Here is a 25,908-nt window from a genome sequence, read left to right as displayed (position 1 = left end):
CTTTTAAAGTTTGATTTATAAACAGTTTATTGTCTTTTGACAATATCAGCACCTAATTCGAGAACACATGATCATTTTGCTAAATTACTGAGAAAGCTGCGTCTGTAAGTCCGGGGAAATATAATTTATAGATTTCTTTTAGTTGTATATTCAGTGTAAGGACATGCCTGTAGAAAATACAACACATACAGGGGTTAACATAATTATCAAGCTAAGTCTGATTGTATTGGCAAGGATGCTAGGGACTGCTCACTCTCGGGCGTGATTCCACTTCTCGTCATGGGTGCTTTTGGTTCTGCTGGAAAGACATCCACATGAGATACCTTTATAAGGCTTCGTATATTTATATAGTTATAAGCTACTGTGTGAAGGAATAAAAGGACGAAGTCTAGCTATTCTGGCAAGGCTACTGCAGGCCACCCACTCTCGGGCGTGATCCCACTACTGCTCCACACGGGTGCTTTTGGCTGCTGGGTTTCCCCCCTGGCCCGGTTCACACCTCCTTAGTCAACCTGGACGTCCCTGGCTCTCCAAGGACGCCCATATTGATGCCGAGCTTAGTGCGGACACTCAATCACCATGAGGAGTCCTGCAGCAGTGATCCACACCTCAAGCCATCCTACAGCCCAGGCCTCCGAGTCGCCGGATTACAGAGTCGAGCCACCGACCCCAGCCGCTGTAATTCTATACTGAAGCTGTATTTAACCATAGTAATTCACAATAATAAGCTAGCAATCGTTTCCACGATTTCATTTGAGCATGTGTTTTGTGTGTGTGTGTATGATTGCATTTTGTCAGAAATGTTAAGTCGTGAATCGCAGAAACAGAATGAGTGAAATATACTGGATAGTTAAGAACGATTTCAAATCGTGTCACTAGCATGGTAATCAGATAATTTATCAGGATTACTCGTCCGAGTTGTCTGAAGTGTTGCATAGGATATATAGAATATAGTGAATACATTCATACATGATAATACGAAGAATGTATGTGTGTACATATTCATGTGTGTATATCCATTATTAGTTAAAATATACAGCTTTTTCAATTGTATGCTTACTAAAATTTCAAAGCTTTTCATTGTGTCAGAAGAGGCAGTAGTAGAAATAAGCTTGATGGATGAATTTAACATATTGTTAAGATTACCACGCGTAATCTATATATAGGAAGTTTTCGTTGCCCCCTCACCCGCCCATATACGGGGGGGGGGGGGAATATGTTATTAAAAAGGATCTTCATATCCAGCTCAGAGTGGCTGGGGTTGGTGGCTCGACCCTGTAATCCGGCGACTCGGAGGCCTGGGCTGTAGGATGGCTTGAGGCGGGGATCACCGCTACAGGCTTACTCGTGATGAAAAAGAATCCGTACTGACCTCGGCATCAATATGGGCGCCCTTGGTGAGCAAGGGACGTCCAGGTTGACTGAGCAAGTGTGAACCTGGCCAATGGTACAAATTACGGTCAAAATCGCCAGGTTCAAAGTAAAATTGCGTCCAGGAGTGAGAAGTGTGTAGCGACCTTGCAGAATCAGACTTGGTCCTTTTAAAGCCTAATTTCTAAACAGTTGAATTTCTTTTGAAAATATCGGCACCTAATTATGGAACACGAGATCATTATTGAAATATATTACGGATTAAGTTGCGTCTGTAAGTCTTGGGAAATATGTCTATAATTTGTGGATTTTTTTTCTTTTATATTCACATAATATCTGGATTAGTTTCACTACACACATACGTGTATATGTATTTATCTATGTATGCATGTACGAATAACCATATATGTATAGAGAGGTATTCATTCCTCTCTTTCTTTCTGTTTGTCTCTTTCTGTTACTTTGTCACATACATTTACATGTCTATATGCATATATGGATTTTACCTATATGTATATGTATATATATATATATATATATATATATATATATATATATATATATATATATATATATGATGCATGCACTCGTAATGTAATTACGGACGAATGTTTCTATATAATTATGGTTGTGAGTGTTTTACAGCATTTCACATATATCCCAAAACAATGCAAGGTTAGTGCAGACACTTTGTCATCGTGAGTAATCCTCTAGCAGTGATCCCCACCTCAAGGCACACACAATACAGCAAGATAGAATAATTAACTTGCATCTCAGAAAGATTTCATGGCTCTTGTAAACAATAATTATCAATAGCATTAGACTTAGCTCATTAAAAATGTAAAATACATACAGTTAACTCTAATCAGAATTGCAAAAGTATTGCACATATGTACTTGCAGAAAAACACAGGCGCATAGATATATATACCAATTCGCATGCATGCAAACACACTCATACAACATAGTCATTACCTGCATATAAACACATGTACAACAACATACAAATATACATATGTATATTATAATGATTTTTTTATATATGTTCATATATATATTACATACATAACCATGTATATATATTTATGCATGGGTATGTTTAAGAAGCTTATTGTCGAGGAAACTGTCGTAAAAGTTTGCTTAGAGGAAATACTGATGTTCTAAATCTACTACACAATTTTTCAGGTAAAACCACAATATACATAAAAGGTTTTAAAGGAATTACTTAATTTCCGATACACGTACACATATTAAAATACTTCCTTTGAGATAAAGGGCATTATCTAAAAAATATTACTAAATAAAAGGGCTAAGTCTGGTTCTGTTAACTGGGCTACTGCAGGCCACCCACTCTCGGGCGTGATCCCACTACTGCTCCACACGGGTGCTTTTGGCTGCTGGGTTTCCCCCCCTGGCCCGGTTCACACCTCCTTAGTCAACCTGGACGTCCCTGGCTCCCCAAGGACGCCCATATTGATGCCGAGCTTAGTGCGGACACCCAATCACCATGAGGAGTCCTGCAGCAGTGATCCCCACCTCAAGCCATCCTACAGCCCAGGCCTCCGAGTCGCCGGATTACAGAGTCGAGCCACCGACCCCAGCCAATGGTGGTTGCATGAGAACGTCCTTTTGAACAACAAAACATTTGGGACGTTTTCATTTCTAATGAAATATTGTTCTGCTAAGGAAATACATCTAGAATTGAACTTTTTATATATGCATACATATTCACTTGCAAATACACATGCACACTACCATGCACACAGAGTCACAAACACACTCACAGAGACAGATAAATTAATGTATATACACATATATTGTATGTATATATATACCCGTGTGTACAAAATGTATTCAAAATGCTTCTGCGACAGACGTCTAGTTGAAGCAAAGGAGCAGAAATATACTGTGTACGTTACTATAAATCAATATTATGTACTAAGCTGTCTCATGTAGGGTTACCACGAAACCACATTAAATGTGCTTTCTGTAGCAGCCCTTACCCATTTTTCAGAGGAAAATGTTATTCAAAACGATCGTAATATCCAAGACAAAGCGGCTGGGGTTGGTGGCTCGACCCTGTAATCCGGCGACTCGGAGGCCTGGGCTGTAGGATGGCTTGAGGCGGGGATAGTAGCTACAGGCTTACTCGTGATGAAAAAGAATCCGCACTGACCTCGGCATCAATATGGGCGCCCTTGGTGAGCAAGGGACGTCCAGGTTGACTGAGCAAGTGTGAACCTGGCCAATGGTACAAATTACGGTCAAAATCGCCAGGTTCAAAGTAAAATTGCGTCCAGGAGTGAGAAGTCTGTAGTAACCTTGCCAACAGAATCAGACTTAGTCCTTTTGCATTTTGAATTCTATGTAGATTACCAAACATTGGGAACTATAAATACCTAATCATGGGATATGAAGGCATTATCTGAACCAGTTACAGAGAAGGAAGCATCTGTAAGTGTTCGACTTCACATTTCAGTCTCTCTGCCTGTTTGTCCGTCTTTCTTCCACCTCTTGTCTTCTCCCTGTACATCTGCCTTTCATTCTGTCGATCGATCTGTCTCTACATAAATGTATGTATGTATTCATAAAATGAATGCAAGTAGTATGTACTTTTTTCTCTCTGTTTCTTTTTCTGTAGAGCCATATATCTATCTACCAACCCGTCTATTTATCCATCTAAAAATGTGTGTTCTCATTTTTTATGTTATGTTTAATCACAGTATATATATATATATATATATATATATATATATATATATATATATATATATATATATATATATATATATATATATATATATAACATACATACATGTATATATGTACGTACACAATACATATATATATATATATATATATATATATATATATATATATATATATATATATATATATGTATATATATAAAAGTAAATAGATAGATATACACAGGGACGTACAGGTTGACCAAGGAGGTGTGAACCGGGCCAGGGGGGAAACCCAGTAGCCAAAAGCACCCGTGTGGAGCAGTAGTGGGATCACGCCCGAGAGTGGGCGGCCTGCAGTAGCCTTACCAGAACAGCTAGATTTCGTCCTTTTATCCCTTCACACAGTAGTTTATAACCGTCTTAATAAGCCTTAATCAAATATCTCATTTTTATATTTTCTCTTCCACATGGAGTATAAAGCAATCTACAGTGTGCAAACCATGTAAATTGAAAGGCCTGTTTAACTTGTTGAACTCGATGTGTGTGCCGGGTTCAGGATCAATACGTGGAGCATAGGATGATTAAGGAAATGTAAATAAGTATGGTATACATACCTAGATGAAAGGTCGATAATAACAGAATAAGAAAAGTGATCAACGCAACATGTATAATGTACAGCGGTTGTAACTTAACGCTTCCTTTTTACTTATATTCTGCTGAAAGGAAAGGTATAGAAAAAATAGGTTCAGACGATAATAAGAACAAAGTCTAGTTATGTTTGCAAAGATGCTACGGACTGCTCTCTCTCGGGCGTGATTCCACTTCTCGTCATGGGTGCTTTTGGCTGTGCTGTGTCCCCGCCGGCCCGTGCACACTTCCTCGGTCAGCCTGGACGTCCCTTGCTCACCAAGGGCGCTCATACTGATGCCTTGGTCAGTGCGGATTCTTTTTCATCACGAGTAAGCCTGTAGCGGTGATCCCCGCCTCAAGCCATCCTACAGCCCAGGCCTCCGAGTCGCCGGATTACAGGGTCGAGCCACCAACCCCAGCCGCTTTAAAATAAGTTTGAATGCCATAAAGAGTGGGTCAGGTTTCTTATCTGTTGTACAAATCAGACGTCATGCACTGTATATGGTAGCTTTTCACACACCCATTATTATACTTTGTATTGCATATGTGAGTTGCGTTATATATTCCTTATTTACAGGGTTTCTGATTGTTATAGAAACCAGATAAAAATGCATTAAAATGTGCTTAGAAAAGTAATCCAATTTTATTCGAAATATACAGAACATTTCAAGTGAAATCAATTTCCGCAAAAAAATGTACAGGATTGATTTTTCTTATAAGCATATCCATCAGTTCTAGATAATTCTCATAAATGGGATTTAATTTAGATAATGTTATTTAAAAGGGCCAAGACAGCTTCTGTTGGCGAGGCTGTTGCAGGCCGCTCACTCTCGGGCGTGGTCCCAATACGAGTGCTTTTGGCTACTACCCTCTCTCCTCGGCCCGGGTCACACCTCCCTAGCCAACGTCCCTGGCTCCCCAAGGACGCCCTTATTGATGCCGAACTTAACGCGGATGCCCAATCCACGTGACAGGTCCTGCACCAACCCCAACCGCCGTCCTTCTATACTAGGGCTGTGAGTAATCATATGACTTCACATATGATCCGCATTTCATACTTGTTCGTTAACCAGTCTTTGCTTTCACAATACTTTTATATTAGTAAAAAAAAAAAAGGAAATATCTGATTCAGTTGACTAGTAAACAATATGGTAAACATGAATGACTCCACGGAGCATATGATTTTTTTGCTATTTATTAATTTACTACTCGCTTTTCATTTATTCATTTTCATATGTGTAGAGATTTCTTAGTGCTCACTTTCCGTAAATGAGATGTTGCGAAAGGGGACATCCAAGAAAGGTATCACATTGTTAGGCATATGTGCTTGTGTGTATATATGTACATGTATATATACACATAGGTGTTTGTGCCTTTGTGTATATGTATATATATGGATGTGTTGCTGTGTATACATAAATCAGTGTGTGTGTGTGTATGTGTGTAGCGAATATGTGTATCTGTGTCTGCGTGTGTGTTTGTGCCTCTGCGTGCATGTGTATTCGTATGTTCCTGTATGTATATGTATCTCTATACAAAAAGTAAAATCCTAGAGGTATATACTAAGTAGATCAATATTTCAACAGTAAAATGGATGTCATGCAACCAGCGTCGGATGAGGTCGGGCTCGACCCTGTGATGCGGCGAGTCGGGGGCCTGGGATGAGGCGAGAACCGGGCCAGAGTCAAAAGCACCCGCGTCGAGCAGTAGTGGGATCGCGCCCGGGAGTGAGCGGCCTGTAGAAGCCTTACCTGAACATCCAGACCTCATCCTTTTATGCCTTCACACAGTAGCTTATAGCTATATAAATGCACGATGCCTTGGAGGAAAATCTCATGAGGATGTTTTCTCAATCACTTTAGCACTGACTAAAGTGATACAACTAAAGTGTGATACGATACTTTCATGCAGAAGTACGGGCTATATAATGCTTAAGCAGTCTACAGAGGCTGTAAACTAGATGAACTAAAAGGCTTGTCTAAGAAACTCGATGCTTGGATCAGGGTTGGGATCAATACGGCCATCTTTAAGGAGTCAAGAACGGCCAAGCTTACTAAGGATATGTAGATATGTATAATATACATGTCTATGAAAGTCAACAATATTAGATTATATACAGTAATAAACGCAACTGATATCAGGTACATAAGTTGTAATTCATCACTCAGTATTGCATTTTGGGGAGAGGAAGTTCAGGATTTAAAAGGACTAAGTCTGATTATATTGGCAAGGATGCTACGGACTGCTCTCTCTCGGGCGTGATTCCACTTCTCGTCATGGGTGCTTTTGGCTGTGCTGTGTCCCCGCCGGCCCGTACACACTTCCTCAGTCAACCTGGACGTCCCTTGCTCACCAAGGGCGCCCATATTGATGCCAAGGTTAGTGCGGACACTGTGTCATCATGAGTAATCCTCTAGCAGTGATTCTCACCTCAAGCCATCCTGTAGCCCAGGCCTCCGAGTCGCCGGATTACAGGGTCGAGCCACCGACCCCAGCCGCTTTAAGATGCAACTCGTAGCCTAATTAACTTCAGAGTCAGAAGAACTTCATGTCTATTGGAAAATATTTCCATATCTACCTATGAGATTCATCATACACCAAGTATGGTAGCTTAAGACGTCAGCAATTCATCATTTTACACACATTATTTATTCATTTATTTATTGATTAATTTTACGCACATACAAGTTCAATTATTTACTCCTATATTTGGTTTGTTTCTTTGATATATGATTGATATATCAAAGAAATATATTTCTCGTTTGGGAAAGACGTTACTTACACAATACACACTACAGTATTAGTTTTTGAAAACGATACGTCATACATCGACATCAAGTTCTCACCAGTATTGCACACACTTATATACCCTTAAAGTGGATACACATATACACATGAACATACACATGCATATGTATATAAGTATATATCCTATATATAGAAACATTTATGCATATGAATATGATGTGGATATATATATATATATATATATATATATATATATATATATATATATATATATATATATATATATATATGTATATATATTACATATACACATACGTATTATATATGTATACACATATAAATGTGTGAATATATAATCATATGTAAATATGTGTTTGAAAAGCTTATTATCGAAGAAATCGTAATAAAAATATGCATGAAAAAGATACTTAGGGGAAGTAATCCAATTTCAATTCAACGATACATAACTTTTCAGGTAAAATCTTTGCAAGAGGAACGTAAAGGAATCACTTCAATTTTGACATGCGTATTCAGAATGAAATATCTTGTGTGATTAAATGGTATCAGTATAAATCAGCTGACGTTACTATTGTATAAAAGGACCGAGTCTGATTCTATTGGCAAGGCTACTGCAGGCCGCCCACTCTCGGGCGTGATCCCACTACTGCTCCACACGGGTGCTTTTGGCTGCTGGGTTTCCCCCCTGGCCCGGTTCACACCTCCTTAGTCAACCTGGACGTCCCTGGCTCCCCAAGGACGCCCATATCGATGCCGAGCTTAGTGCGGACACCCAATCACCATGAGGAGTCCTGCAGCAGTGATCCCCACCTCAAGCCATCCTACAGCCCAGGCCTCCGAGTCGCCGGATTACAGAGTCGAGCCACCGACCCCAGCCGCTGTAATTCTATAGTGAAACTTCATTTAGTCATACTTCACCTACAATCAGCATATCATACTTGTATTTCAACCAGACTTTGCTTCCACAATGACTATATATATATATATATATATATATATATATATATATATATATATATATATATATATATATATATATAGTAAAACTATATTGAATTATATACCAATTCTTGTACATGTAGATTTCTCTTAATGGACACGTTCAATGAATGAGATCTTATTGTTATGTACATATACATGCGTGTTTGTGTGCATATGTACATGTACGTATATATGCATCTACTAATATATATATATATATATATATATATATATATATATATATATATATATATATATATATATATATATATATATATATATATATATGTAGTTTATCTGTCTGTGTTTGTGTTTCTATGTGTATGTAAGTGTGCATGTGCATTTCCATGTGTATATGTATGCATATATAAAAAGTTCAATTCTAGATGTATTTCCTTAGCAGAACAATATTTCAGTAGAAATGAAAACGTCCCAAATGTTTTGTTGTTCAAAAGGACGACATCATGCAACCACCATTGGCTGGGGTCGGTGGCTCGACTCTGTAATCCGGCGACTCGGAGGCCTGGGCTGTAGGATGGCTTGAGGTGGGGATCACTGCTGCAGGACTCCTCATGGTGATTGGGTGTCCGCAATAAGCTCGGCATCAATATGGGCGTCATTGGGGAGCCAGGGACGTCCAGGTTGACTAAGGAGGTGTGAACCGGGCCAGGGGGGAAACCCAGCAGCCAAAAGCACCCGTGTGGAGCAGTAGTGGGATCACGCCCGAGAGTGGGCGGCCTATAGTAGCCTCACCTGAACAGCCAGACTTCGTCCTTTTATGCATTCACACAGTAGCTTATAGCTACATAAATGCAAGATGCCTTAGATAAAATCTGATGCGGGTATTTTTTAAATTTCTTGTAACTCTTTTTCTGCTTCCACAGAGTGTTGTTGTGCATTGACTAAACTGATACAATTAAAGTGTGATATGATACTGCCCTGTAAAATGTACAGTTTATATACTGTTTAAGCAATTTACAAAGGCTGTAAACCAGGTGAACTGAAAGGCTTGTCTAACTTCTTTAACTCGATGCTTACACCAGGGTCAGGATCAATACGGCCGTTCTCAAGGAGTCAGGAACGGCCAGGCTTAGAAAGGATACGTATATATGTATAATATACATGTCTGTATGAAAAGCAGTGATGAGAGACTATTTACAATAATAAACGCAACTGATATAATGTACAGTAGTTGTAATTTGTTACTCATTTTTGTTATATTATATTTTGGAGAGATATTTTCTGTTGAAAAATTTGTTCAGACTTTAAAAGGTCTGTCTGATTATATTGGCAAGGATGCTACGGACTGCTCTCTCTCGGGAGTGATTGTTGCCGAGCTTAGTGCGGACACCCAATCACCATGAGGAGTCCTGCAGCAGTGATCCCCACCTCAAGCCATCCTACAGCCCAGGCCTCCGAGTCGCCGGATAAATCAATGTACATACACATAGATTGTATATATATATATATATATATATATATATATATATATATATATATATATATATATATATATATATATATATATATATATATATACTGATGTGTACAAAATGTATTCAAGATGCTTCAGCGACAGTCGTCTAGTTGAAGCAAAGGAGCATATATACATGTACTGTGTACGTTACTATAAATCAATATTATGTAGTAAGCTCTTACGTAGGGTTACCACGAAACCACATAAAAGGTTCTTTCTGTAGCAGCCCTTACCCATTTTCAGAGGAAAATGTTATTCAAAACGATCGTAATATCCAAGACAAAGTGGCTGGGGTTGGTGGCTCGACCCTGTAATCCGGCGACTCGGAGGCCTGGGCTGTAGGATGGCTTGAGGTGGGGATCACTGCTGCAGGACTCCTCATGGTGATTGGGTGTCCGCACTAAGCTCGGCATCAATATGGGCGTCCTTGGGGAGTCAGGGACGTCCAGGTTGACTAAGGAGGTGTGAACCGGGCCAGGGGGGAAACCCAGCAGCCAAAAGCACCCGTGTGGAGCAGTAGTGGGATCACGCCCGAGAGTGGGCGGCCTGCAGTATCCCTGTCAACAGAACCAGACTTGGTCCTTTTATATAACAAAATACTTAACTGATTTATATCAATTCTGTTTATCTCACGATTTATTTTGTCCGAAAGAGCTCATCAGAAATGTAAAACGAACTGAAACAGTAATTCCTATACGTGTCTGTGCCTAGATTGCAATAATTCTACCTACAAAATTATATACGGATCAATAGAAATTTGATTACTGTATATATATATATATATATATATATATATATATATATATATATATATATATATATATATGCATATGTATATAAGTATGTATATTAATGAACACAAAGACACACACACACACACACACACACACACACACATATATATATATTTCGTAAATGTCTTATTCATTTCAGACAATCATTGATTTATGAACAGTTTTTTCAGTGTACTAGGAAATGTATCACACTCTTTCCTCATCAGACAATCTCTAGGTATGTATGTTTTTTTGTTTTTTTGTTTTTTTTTTTTTTGTATTTATAAACTCTACAGTTACGATTTTTTTATTAACCTTGTTTCATTTTCTCGAAAACGAAAAGGGATTGCTGAGATTGTCACTAGCACTGAAATCCATTATTTTTCAATTTATAAATATAAGAGTACGCAGGATTTACTTCTCTGTGTTGTATATATACTATGTGAGTACATAGTAAATAAACATATACACACATATACATATACTTATATATGCACAGAATGCATGTTTAAACATTTTTAGAATGCTTCCGCGACAATCTTCGGGTTCAACCAAGAGAGCAGAATATCCTGTAAGATATAATGTAGGGTATCAATTCCCAAGGATATCCATACGATTCATTCTAATTGAAAATGGATATAATTTTCCCTTTAATGACATTACAACTCTAGATTAATATACTCCTTCCTTCAAATTTGTGTGATTTCTCCAATTTCAAAGTGTTATTTAAGACGAGCGTGCTTTGTGTAGCTGCCTCCCTCACCCCCTTTCTCCGGAAAAAACAAACAAACAAACAAACTCATTTAAAACGATTTTGATATCCATCCCAAAGTGGCTGGGGTCGGTGGCTCGACCCTGTAATCCGGCGACTCGGAGGCCTGGGCTGTAGGATGGCTTGAGGCGGGGATCACCGCTACAGGCTTACTCGCGATGAAAAAGAATCCGCACTGACCTCGGCATCAATATGGGCGCCCTTGGTGAGCAAGGGACGTCCAGGTTGACTGAGCAAGTGTGAACCTGGCCAATGGTACAAATTACGGTCAAAATCGCCAGGTTCAAAGTAAAATTGCGTCCAGGAGTGAGAAGTCTGTAGTAACCTTGCCAACAGAATCAGACTTGGTCCTTTTAAAACCTTATTTTTAAATAATTTATTATCAAAGTTTAGAAAATATCAACACGTAATTATGGGACAGAGAAAGCTGCGTCTGTGGGTCCTACAAAATGTCTATAAATTCTGGATTTTTTCTCATGATACTTCACGTATCTGTGTTTGTCAGACACTCACATACACACAAACACACATTTATATGCATATATATAAATATATATATACGTATGTATGTGTATATATACTTATACGTGTATATATACATAAATATGTGTGCGTGGGTGGGTATACATAAATATGTATTTATATGTATATATATACTTATATATAGATAGATAGATAGATAGATACGTATATATATACATGTATATACATATATGTGTGCATGCGTGTGTTTGTGCGAATATATATGTATGTATGTATATATATATATATATATATATATATATATATATATATATATATATATATATATATATATATATATATATATGAATGTGTATGTATGTATATATATGTGTGTGTGTATGTATGTATGTATACACGTATATATATACAGATATGTGTGTATATATGTAACTGCACATACATCCACACTCATGTATATATGTATATGTATTTATGTATTTATGTATATCTAAGTATGTATGTATTTATGTATATCTAAGTATGTATGTACGAATATCAACATATTTATGTATAGATAATGACTCTTTCTACCATTTGTATCGTTTTGGCATATACACATATATATGCACAAAGATGCACAAATTTTAGAAGCGGAGACTGGTTGACAACCCGGGTATGAAACGCTGAATATGTGAAAGTCAATTACAGCTTCAGTACAGAATTACAGCGGCTGGGGTCGGTGGCTCGACCCTGTAATCCGGCGACTCGGAGGCCTGGGCTGTAGGATGGCTTGAGGTGGGGATCACTGCTGCAGGACTCCTCATGGTGATTGGGTGTCCGCACTAAGCTCGGCATCGATATGGGCGTCCTTGGGGAGCCAGGGACGTCCAGGTTGACTAAGGAGGTGTAAACCGGGCCAGGGGGGAAACCCAGCAGCCAAAAGCACTCGTGTGGAGCAGTAGTGGGATCACGCCCGAGAGTGGGCGGCCAGTAGTAGCCTTGCCAGAACAGCTAGACATCGTCCTTTTAGCCATTCACACAGTAGCTTATAGCTGTATAAGTACACGACGCCTTATATGAATATAAGTAGTATTATATAAGTATTAATGGTATTATCTCAATCGCTTGTACTTTCCTTTATGCTTACGCCTGCCTTTGTCAACCCTGGGGTCGCCAAGACCTCAACACGGTCAATTCCCGATTTTGATGGGTTTCCAGCATATAAATAATGTCGTTTGCTATTACTTATTTGTGTAAACCACGGTTTGCAGCTCTAACTGCCATCAAAACAAAAAAACAGAAATCGGTTGCAACCTGAACATGATTTGAGGGTAACACTTTCTGCAACTGAACCAATTATGATTGGGGTCGCCTTAGAAAAAAAGGTTGGGAACCACTGCCTAACGCAGAGTATCCCTGTGCTTATACACCTAAGGAGTGTGGTATGAAGCTGTAATTCATTTCAAATAGGCTATATACTGTTTCTGCTCGTCCATTCAAGCAATCTACTGAGGCTGTAAACCAGGTGAACTAAAGGGCTTCTTTCAATGATTTGACTCGCTGGTTGCACCGGGATCGGGATCAATACGGCCGTCCTTGAGGACTCAGGAACAAGCAGGCTGATTGAGGAAACGTAAATGTCATATGCATACCTTTATTTTAAAAAAAAATCAATAATAACATATGTACAGTAATCAACAACTGCTAAAGGGTGCACTAGTTGTAACTTTTCCCTCGTTTCCTTTCTGCTGTATGACATTCTGGTGTGAGGAAATGAGCGTAGAGAAATATAATAAGTTCAGACGTTAAAAGGACCAAGTCTGATTGTATTGGCAAGGATGCTACGGACTGCTCACTGTCGGGCGTGATTCCACTTCTCGTCATGGGTGCTTTCGGCTGTGCTGTGTCCCCGTCGGCCCGTGCACACTTCCTAGGTCAGCCTGGACGTCCCTTGCTCACCAAGGGCGCCCATACTGATGCCGAGGTTAGTGCGGACACTGTGTCATCATGAGTAATCCTCTAGCAGTGATCCCCACCTCAAACCATCCTACAGCCCAGGCCTCCGAGTCGCCGGATTACAGAGTCGAGCCACCGACCCCAGCCGCTGTAATTCTATACTGAAGCTGTATTGACTTTCATATATTCAGCATTTCATACTCGGGTTCCCAACCCGTCTCAGCTTCTAAAATTTGTGCATCTAACAAATCTCGGTTGGAAATGTAAAATGTTCAAAACGCTAGTATACAGATTGGTTCGTAAACATGAGTGACTCCACAGACCATACAAACCTTTCACGCTTTCTTTCGTTTAATCACTATTCCATTCCATGTGTGTGCCTACCTCTAAATGTACACTGCCAGTGCGATATTTTCTTGCATTCTGATGGGGAAAAGCAAGAATTTCTTTACTTTTGTTTATTTTGCATTTGTTATTATTTATATATATATGTATACATATATAAGTATAATTTTATACATATACAACACACATAAACATATATATATGTATATATATATATGTGCGTGCGTGTGTGTATGAGTGTATATGTATGTATATACATATGAAAACCACTTCATGCCAAACACAACCTAATCTTCCTAAGCAGAACCTCCTAGTCCAATATCATAAAAAAAAAAAAAAAAAAAAAACGGATCAGAGCTAGATTGTATTCATTGAGTAAAACAATACAATGCAATCAGTTATCGCTCTACACCTGGGTGCATGGAAATGTGGAATCAGGGATTCATTGCGAGAGGTATATCTAATAGATTATGAACTTCATTGGTGATAGATATCGCTTGAAAGGGAGGATAGACGTTTAGCATAATGGAAATGAAATCATCGCCAACCGCTTTGCTGTTAAAGAGGACGACATCATGCAACCACCGTCGGCTGGGGTCGGTGGCTCGACTCTGTAATCCGGCGACTCGGAGGCCTGGGCTGTAGGATGGCTTGAGGTGGGGATCACTGCTGCAGGACTCCTCATGGTGATTGGGTGTCCGCACCAAGCTCGGCATCGATATGGGCGTCCTTGGGGAGCCAGGGACGTCCAGGTTGACTAAGGAGGTGTGAACCGGGCCAGGGGGGAAACCCAGCAGCCAAAAGCACCCGTGTGGAGCAGTAGTGGGATCACGCCTGAGAGTGGGCGGCCTGCAGTAGCACTGCCAACAAAACCAGACTTGGTCCTTTTATATAACAGTAGTTTTATATGACATATCAATTTTGCTATGAGGCCTTTTTTCTCCTTGACAATGCTTATAAGAAATTAAAATAAGAGCAAAACAGCAATTAACCACCGTGTTTATGCATACGTTGGAATGATTCTAATTACAAAGTTATGTACAGTTTATTGCAAAGAAAGAGTGTGACTAAGATACATTGGATACTTTAAGAACCTTTCGAGATAATGTAACCAGTTATTTTTCAATTTATCAATATTACAAAATGCAAGTTACAAGAATATGTGTATAAACATGTAATTAAATGCTTCCGTGATAGTCTTTGAGTTCAACCAAAAAAGCAAAAATACCACATAGGGAATGCTGTAGGGTATCAAAGCCCAAGAGCAAGGGACGTCCAGGTTGACTGAGCAAGTGTGAACCGGGCCAATGGTACAAATTACGGTCAAAATCGCCAGGTTCAAAGTAAAATTGCGTCCAGGAGTGAGAAGTGTGTAGCGACCTTGCCAACAGAATCAGACTTGGTCCTTTTAAAGTTTGATATATAAACAATTTATTGCCTTTTGACAATATCAGCACCTAATTCTAGGACAGAATAATTTTGTTAAATTACAGAGAAAGCTGCGTCTGTAAGTCCCGGGAATTATAATTTATAGATTTCTTTTGGTTGTATATTCGGTGTGAGGACATGCCTGTAGAAAATAAAATACATACAGGCGTTAACATAATTATCTAACTAAGTTTGATTGTATTGGCAAGGATGCTAGGGACTGCTCACTCTCGGGCGTGATTCCACTTCTCGTCATGGGTGCTTTTGGTTATGTTGGAAAGATATCCACATGAGATACCTTTATAAGGCTTCGTATATTCATATAGTTATAAGCTACTGTGTGAAGAGATAAAAGGACGAAGTCTAGCTATTCTGGCAAGGCTACTGCAGGCCGCCCACTCTCGGGCGTGATCCCACTACTGCTCCACACGGGTGCTTTTGGCTGCTGGGTTTCCCCCCTGGCCCGGTTCACACCTCCTTAGTCAACCTGGACGTCCCTGGCTCCCCAAGGACGCCCATATCGATGCCGAGCTTAGTGCGGACACCCAATCACCATGAGGAGTCCTGCAGCAGTGATCCCCACCTCAAGCCACCCTCAAGCCAACCAACCTTTGCTTCCACAGTGTCTTAATATATAAATAGTAAAACTATATTGAATCATATACCAATTCTTGTATGTGTAGAGCTCTCTTGTGTGTATATGTATGTGCATGTATATAGGCATCTACTAATGTATATGTATATGTAGTGTATCTGTCTCTGTGAGTGTGTTTGTGACTCTGTGTGCATGTAAGTGTGCATGTGTATTTGCAAGTGAATATGTATGCATATATAAAAAGTTCAATTCTAGATGTATTTCCTTAGCAGAACAATATTTCAGTAGAAATGAAAACGTCCCAAATGTTTTGCTGTTCAAAAGGACGTTATCATGCAACCACCATTGGCTGGGGTTGGTGGCTCGACTCTGTAATCCGGCGACTCGGAGGCCTGGGCTGTAGGATGGCTTGAGGTGGGGATCACTGCTGCAGGACTCCTCATGGTGATTGGGTGTCCGCACTAAGCTCGGCATCGATATGGGCGTCCTTGGGGAGCCAGGGACGTCCAGGTTGACTAAGGAGGTGTGAACCGGGCCAGGGGGGGAACCCAGCAGCCAAAAGCACCCGTGTGGAGCAGTAGTGGGATCACGCCCGAGAGTGGGCGGCCTGCAGTAGCCCTGCTAACAGAACCAGACTTAGTCCTTTTATGTAACAGAATCTTTAACTGATTTATATCTATTATGTTTGTCTCGCAATTTAGTTTCTTTTGATTACTGTATAAATGTGTGTATGTATGTATATGTACTTGTATATAAATATGTATATACTTATACATGTGCGTGTGTGTGTGGTGTATATATATATATATATATATATATATATATATATATATATATATATATATATATATATATATATATATATATATATATATATATATATATATATATACATAGCAAACGTCTCATTTATGAACAGTTTTTCAGTTTACCAGGGAATGTATCACACCCTTTCATATGATACTCTTTGGCATTTAGGTATTTACTTTTCATTGCATTAACAAACACCACAATTACGATTCTTTTTTCAGCTTTATTTTCATTTTCTTCAAAATATACATCAGTGGGTCGCAAAATATCAGGGACTGCAATATACTGGATACGTTATGAACTTTTTAAAATCATCTCACTAAGACTGTAATCAATTATTTTTCAATTTATCAATACTACAATATGTAGGATCTACTTATCTGTGCTGTCCAATATAAAGTAAATGCTATAGATTACATGGTATATATACATATCGACTCATGTTCATATACACAGAATGTATGCATAGGCATGCTTAGAATGCTTCCGCGACAGCCTTCTGGTTCAACCAAGAGAGAAATGTGAAATATCCTGTAAGGTAAACTATAGGGTATTAAATCATAATTTATAATTCATAACGTACATATTTTTCCCTTTAAAGGCATGACAATTGGAGATTAACGTACTTCTTCCCTCAACTTTCTGTGCTTACTTCGTTTTCAAAGAACTTTATCACGGCAGAAGTGGTACCATAAATTGGATTATGTTGGCAAGGTTCCCACACGTCATCTGAATCCGAGGAAAGAGAAACTGTTATTCAAAAGGATCTTAATATCCAGCTGAGAGTGGCTGGGGTTGGTGGCTCGACCCTGTAATCCGGCGACTCGGAGGCCTGGGCTGTAGGATGGCTTGAGGCGGGGATCACCGCTACAGGCTTACTCGTGATGAAAAAGAATCCGCACTGACCTCGGCATCAATATGGGCGCCCTTGGTGAGCAAGGGACGTCCAGGTTGACTGAGCAAGTGTGAACCTGGCCAATGGTACAAATTACGGTCAAAATCGCCAGGTTCAAAGTAAAATTGCGTCCAGGAGTGAGAAGTCTGTAGTAACCTTGCCAACAGAATCAGACTTGGTCCTTTTAAGACCTTATTTTTAAATAATTTATTATCAAACTTTAGAAAATATCAACACCTAATTATGGGACTGAGAAGATACGTCTGTGGGTCCTACAAAATGTCTATAAATTCTGGATACTTCACGTATCTGTGTTTGTCAGACACACACATACACACAAACACACATTTATATGCATATATAGAAATATATATATACGTATGGATGTGTATATATACTGTACGTGTATATTTATATATGTGTGTGTGTTCGTGGGTGGTTATGCATAAATATGTATGTATATGTATATATATATACGTATATATATATATAGATAGATAGATAGATAGATAGATAGATAGATAGATAGATAGATAGATAGATAGATAGATAGATAGATAGATAGATAAATAGATAGATAGATAGATAGATAGATAGATAGATAGATATAGATATATACGTATATATGTACATGTATATACATATACGTGTGCATGCGTGTGTTTGTGCGAATATATCTATATGCATATACAAGAATGTATATATATATATATATATATATATATATATATATATATATATATATATATATATATATATATATATATATGTCTGTGTGTGTGTGTGTGTTATACACGTATATATATACATATATGTGTGTGTGTATATGTAACTGCACATACATCCACACACATGTATATATGCATGTGTATGTATTTATGTATATCTAAGTATGTATGTACGGATAACAATATATGTATGTATAGATAATGACTCTATCATCTGTATCCTTTTGGCATATATATATATATATATATATATATATATATATATATATATATATATATATATATATATGCACAAAGATGCACAAATTTTAGAAGCGGAGACTGACAACCCGGGTATGAAATGCTGAATATGTGAAAGTCAAATACAGCTTCAGTATAGAACTACAGCGGCTGGGGTCGGTGGCTCGATTCTGTAATCCGGCGACTCGGAGGCCTGGGCTGTAGGATGGCTTGAGGTGGGGATCACTGCTGCAGGACTCCTCATGGTGATTGGGTGTCCGCACTAAGCTCGGCATCAATACGGGCGTCCTTGGGGAGCCAGGGACGTCCAGGTTGACTAAGGAGGTGTGAACCGGGCCAGGGGGGAAACCCAGCAGCCAAAAGCACCCGTGTGGAGCAGTAGTGGGATCACGCCCGAGAGTGGGCGGCCTGTAGCAGCCCTGTCAACATATGCAGACTTGGTCCTTTTATACAACAGAATCTTTAACTAATTCACTTTAATGCTGTTATCTCAAATTTCTTGTCTAAACACGTATATGAAAAGAAAAAAAAGTAATTTCTGTACATTGTTGTACGTAAATTACAATACTTTTACCATAAACGTTTTGTATATCTGGATTGAAATTGGATTTCTTTCTAGAGGCACAAGACACAAATGCCATATACATACATATATATATATATATATATATATATATATATATATATATATATATATGTGTGTGTGTGTGTGTGTGTGTGTGTGTGTGTGTGTGTGTGTGTGTGTGTGTATGTGTGTGAATGTATATGTATGTGTGTATGGTTGCATATACGGATGTATATGTACGTGTATGTGTTTATGTTATTGTTTGCATAATTTTACAACACTAATGAAAATTGTGAATTTTTATTTTCTTTATAAACTAAAACTATTGCGGTTAATGTGTGCAAACAATACTTTTAAAAAGCTGCATGGAGTCTATCAAGCATATGTCAAAAAGCAATGTTGAGGGTGTACGTGAACAATCTGGAGAAAATGATTAATAATTATTCAATTGATATCTAATGACAACATGATACTGGGTGTGTGAGGTGATCTATTACTATGACCGACACAGCTGACATGTTCGGGGCATGATTAGTCTGGTAGCTAGAAGTGGAAATGCATGCGTAGATTATTAGATGTTCAAAACAAATAAACACACATTAACCTTTATGACAATCAAGCTTGTTTTGAGTTGCATTTTACAGCGGCTGGGGTCGGTGGCTCGACCCTGTAATCCGGCGACTCGGAGGCCTGGGCTACAGGATGGCTTGAGGTGGGGATCACTGCTAGAGGATTACTCATGATGACAAAATGTCCGCACTAACCTCGGCATCAGTATGGGCGCCCTTGGTGAGCAAGGGACGTCCAGGCTGACCTAGGAAGTGTGCACGGGCCGGCGGGGACACAGCACAGCCAAAAGCACCCATGACGAGAAGTGGAATCACGCCCGACAGTGAGCAGTCCGTAGCATCCTTGCCAATACAATCAGACTTGGTCCTTTTAACTTCTGAACTTATTCTATTTCTCTATACGCATTTCCTCACACCAGAATGCCATACAACAGATGAAAGGAAACGAGTGAGAAGTTACAACTAGTGCACACTATAACAGTTGTTGATCACTGCACATATTTTGTTATTATTGACTTTTCATATAGGTACGCATATGACATTTTCGTTTCCTGAATTAACCTGCTCATTCCTGAGTCCTCAAGGACGGCCGTATTGATCCCGATCCCGGTGCAAGCAGCGAGTCAAATCATTGAAAGAAGCCCTTTAGTTCACCTGGTTTACAGCCTCTGTAGATTGCTTGAAAGGACGAGCAGAAACAGTATGTAGCCTTTATGAAATGAATTACAGCATCATACCACACTCCTTTGATGGCAGTTAGAGCTGCAAACCCTGGTTTAAACAAATATGTCATAGCAAACAACATTATTTAAAGGCTGAAAACACATCAAAATTGGGAAATGACCACGTTGTTATCTTGAGGTCTTGGCGACCCCAGGGTTGGCAAAGGCAGGCGTAAGCATAAAGGAAAGTACAAGCGATTGAGATGATACCATTAATACTTATATAATAATACTTATATTCATATAAGGCGTCGTGTACTTATACAGCTATAAGCTACTGTGTGAATGGCTAAAAGGACGATGTCTAGCTGTTCTGGCAAGGCTACTGCAGGCCGCCCACTCTCGGGCGTGATCCCACTACTGCTCCACACGAGTGCTTTTGGCTGCTGGGTTTCCCCCCTGGCCCGGTTCACACCTCCTTAGTCAACCTGGACGTCCCTGGCTCCCCAAGGACGCCCATATTGATGCCGAGCTTAGTGCGGACACCCAATCACCATGAGGAGTCCTGCAGCAGTGATCCCCACCTCAAGCCATCCTACAGCCCAGGCCTCCGAGTCGCCGGATTACAGAGTCGAGCCACCGACCCCAGCCGCTGTAGTTCTATACTGAAGTTGTATTTGACTTTCACCTATTCAGCATTTCATGTCTAGATGTAATGTCTATAAATTTGTTGATTCAAAGTAACAGTGCACGCTTTTCATAGACGAGATATAGAAAAGAAGCTCCAGAGTAGTTGTATCTTATTATTATGAAAATGTCAGGTTAAGGGGCAAAAGTGAGAGTTTACAAGAACTTCTCTTCAAAGGAGTAAGTTTATTATAGATAAGTGTGTATATGTGTTTGTTTTTTATAGTAATTATCCCAATTACGTATGGGAGCAGGAAATTATTTAGACCTAATTAGAGGACTTATACCTAATGGAAATAGACTTGTGGCAGATGTCATGTTTAGATGGAAAAAAAAATGCATGTCTGGGGACGGTGGCTCAACTGTAGGATGGCTTGAGGCGAGGATCACTGCTGCAGGACTCCTCATGGTGATTGGATGTCCGTAATAAGCTCGGTATCAATATGGGCGTCCTTGGGGAGCCAGGGACCTCCAGGATGACTAAGGGCGTGTGAACCGGGCCAGGAGGGAAACCCAAGAGCCAAAAGCACTCGCGTCGAGCAGTAGTGAAATCGCGCTCGAGAGTGAGATGTAGTACTCATGCCAACAGAGGCAAACTTGGTCCTTTTTGCAACATTTGTTCACGTCACTGCACTGTCTAACTTAAAGTTATCCGTTATAATCTTGCCTATTCAGTGAAGCTCACAACTCACAATGTCGTGTTTATGCTATGTTGTAAGTAATCAAGGCTTGTGTTTTCGTAATTTATCGGTTTCAAATTTCTTCTATTTCTTTACATATTTAGTATTTGTGAGATTAATGCGTATGTAAAATATTCTTGTATTCGTTTTTCGTTGACTGTGACAATGAATAATTATGTGCAACAATACATATGTGATAATGTCAAACAGTTTGCTACCGTTTTTTTTTTTTTTTTTTTAGTTTTTTGATGAGCGAAAGTTGTTTTTCCATATGTATACTACGAAACTACGCATTTTACACTTATAGTGAAAATATTACATTAATAATTTGTAAAATCATTATTTATATAGACTTACAATTGCATTACAAATTCTACAATAGTCTACCCAACAAGATATAAGAGATTTTAACGTTTTCTTACTCCGCGTTCCCGACCTCTAGATGGAGAACCAGTCGGTTAATAAAACGTTTTCTCCTTTCTAAATAAGGAACAGACTTATAGTGATTCCTGACAAATAAAGAAGAAAATAACAACAGTGAACCAAAGCCGAAAAAAGTGAAACCTTCAAGCCATCAGATTCAGTAGAGATATGAGCCTATTCCAGCACCTTTTTGACAATAATGTGTAAAATAGAATAGTTACTGCTTTAACGTGTACAGAGCAGGGAGTTTTTATAATTTTCTTTGTTTTGTATTTGTTAGCCAAGGTGATTTAAACGTAATAAAGTATTTTAGAGAAATTCAGTAAGAGTGGAACGTTTAGATAATGATATGCAGTGAAACATTTCAGTTTTTAAATCATGAATTACTTGAAATTTAGTATTCGGTAAGATGATTGGTGTATCTAGTAAACTGTGCCTGCTAATGATTTAACATTTAAAAGAAATACAGTAATTAGTAAAATGCGCAACTGAATTCAGTACATGGTAAAATGATCATCATTATCGATTATGGAGAAAGAACTAAATATTAGCTCAAGAAATTCAGAGCAAGGTTAAAAAAAATGATAATCATTTAAGGATAATGACAATTCAGTTGATAAAATGCACTGAATAATGGATTAGGAAAAAACAGAGAAATTCAGGATATGTATATATATATATATATATATATATATATATATATATGTGTGTGTGTGTGTGTGTGTGTGTGTGTGTGTGTGTGTGTGTGTGTGTGTGTGTGTGTGTGTGTGTGTGCGTGTCTATGTGTGGATATGTATATGTATATATTGTGTGTGCGTTTATTCATCTATTTATCTATCTATTTATCTGTATTACTTTACATATATGCATATACATGTGTGCGTGTGTGTATGTGTGTACATGTATGTATATATATATATATATATATATATATATATATATATATATATATATATATATATATATATATATATATATATATATATATATATATATATATATATATATATATATATATATATATATATATATATGTGTGTGTGTGTGTGTGTGTGTGGGTATTTCGTGTGTGTGTGTTTGTGTGTGTGTGTGACGGAAAACTGAGTTGACCAAGAGAACATTTTCAAAACCTCGAGGAAGTAATTAAAAAAAAAAAAAAAAATACTTCATTACACAAATAAAGATTACATAAGCTTTCGACAAGTCACTTATCAGAGGATGGTCTGACAAAAAAAAAAAAAAAAAAAAAAAAAAAAAAAGCCTCTCTACCTGTTATATATCTATATCAAACGAGGCTATTGTATATGACAAGATTAGAGTAACCGCATCTTTCTGATATCAGTATTGCATCGTAAATAAAAATCATTTTTCGACGCTCACCTAACAACCCACCATAGTAGAGATCGCAATGGAATATTATTATTAAGTTGAATATCACTTTATTATCATAACAAATGTCACTTTATTATTATAACTTAAATGTCACTTTATTATTATAATTTGAATATCACTTTATTATCATAACTTAAATATCATTTTATAATTATAATTTTAATGTCACTTTATTATTATAACTATGATTATAAAATGTCACTTTATCATCATGATTTATTATCACTTTATTATCATAACGTAAAGATCACTTTATTATTATAACTTAAATGTCACTTTATTATCATAACTATAATCATAACTTGTAGTCACTTTATGATTATAACTTGAATATCACTTTATTATTATAACTTAAACTTTAACCTTTCCTTACGTAATTCATCATCAATATATTTTTTTTATCGATTTTTTCAGTGAATTTCCCCAAAGTCTAATCTCTGTCTGTTATCACTATCTTCATCCCACGTATCCCAAGAGGCTTATTAAGCACTCTGATTCGCTACAGGTAAGAGCAAAGGTGAGTCTAAGTTGACCTGTTTTTAAATGCCATTTGGGGAGTAGGCCTATGGCGCGACTGGCTGACCTGTTGAGTGATAAATTTCTCGTTTGTTTGTATTAGTTATGATAACTTGATGATAACAAGTGGTGTTCATTTATCTTTTTGTTTATTTACATTAGTTAGATGTTAACAAGTGGTGTTCATTTATCTTTTTGTTCATTTACATTAGTTAGATGATAACAAGTGTTCATTTATCGTTTTGTTTATTTACATTAGTTAGATGTTAACAAGTGGTGTTCATTTATCTTTTTTGTTCATTTACATTAGTTAGATGTTAACAAGTGGTGTTCATTTATCTTTTTGTTTATTTACATTAGTTAGATGTTAACAAGTGGTGTTCATTTATCTTTTTTGTTCATCTACATTAGTTAGATGTTAACAAGTGGTGTTCATTTTTTTGTTCATTTACATTAGTTAGATGTTAACAAGTGGTGTTCATTTATCTTTTTTGTTTATTTACATTAGTTAGATGATAACAAGTGGTGTTCATTTAAGCTTTTTGTTTATTTACATTAGTTAGATGTTAACAAGTGGTGTTCATTTATCTTTTTTGTTCATCTACATTAGTTAGATGTTAACAAGTGGTGTTCATTTATCTTTTTTGTTCATCTACATTAGTTAGATGTTAACAAGTGGTGTTCATTTTTTTGTTCATTTACATTAGTTAGATGTTAACAAGTGGTGTTCATTTATCTTTTTTGTTTATTTACATTAGTTAGATGTTAACAAGTGGTGTTCATTTATCTTTTTTGTTCATTTACATTAGTTAGATGTTAACAAGTGGTGTTCATTTATCTTTTTTGTTTATTTACATTAGTTAGATGTTAACAAGTGGTGTTCATTTATCTTTTTGTTTATTTACATTAGTTAGATGTTAACAAGTGGTGTTCATTTATCTTTTTTGTTTATTTACATTAGTTAGATGTTAACAAGTGGTGTTCATTTATCTTTTTGTTTATTTACATTAGTTAGATGTTAACAAGTGGGTGTTCATTTATCTTTTTTGTTTATTTACATTAGTTAGATGTTAACAAGTGGTGTTCATTTATCTTTTTTGTTCATTTACATTAGTTAGATGTTAACAAGTGGTGTTCATTTATCTTTTTGTTCATTTACATTAGTTAGATGTTAACAAGTGGTGTTCATTTTTTTGTTTATTTACATTAGTTAGATGTTAACAAGTGGTGTTCATTTAAGCTTTTTTGTTCATTTACATTAGTTAGATGTTAACAAGTGGTGTTCATTTATCTTTTTTGTTCATTTACATTAGTTAGATGTTAACAAGTGGTGTTCATTTATCTTTTTGTTTATTTACATTAGTTAGATGTTAACAAGTGGTGTTCATTTATCTTTTTGTTCATTTACATTAGTTAGATGTTAACAAGTGGTGTTCATTTATCGTTTTGTTTATTTACATTAGTTAGATGTTAACAAGTGGTGTTCATTTATC

This window comes from Penaeus vannamei, chromosome 32 (assembly GCF_042767895.1).
Source record: "Penaeus vannamei isolate JL-2024 chromosome 32, ASM4276789v1, whole genome shotgun sequence".
NCBI lineage: Eukaryota > Metazoa > Arthropoda > Malacostraca > Decapoda > Penaeidae > Penaeus > Penaeus vannamei.
Note: the sequence above shows the minus strand (reverse complement) of the source record.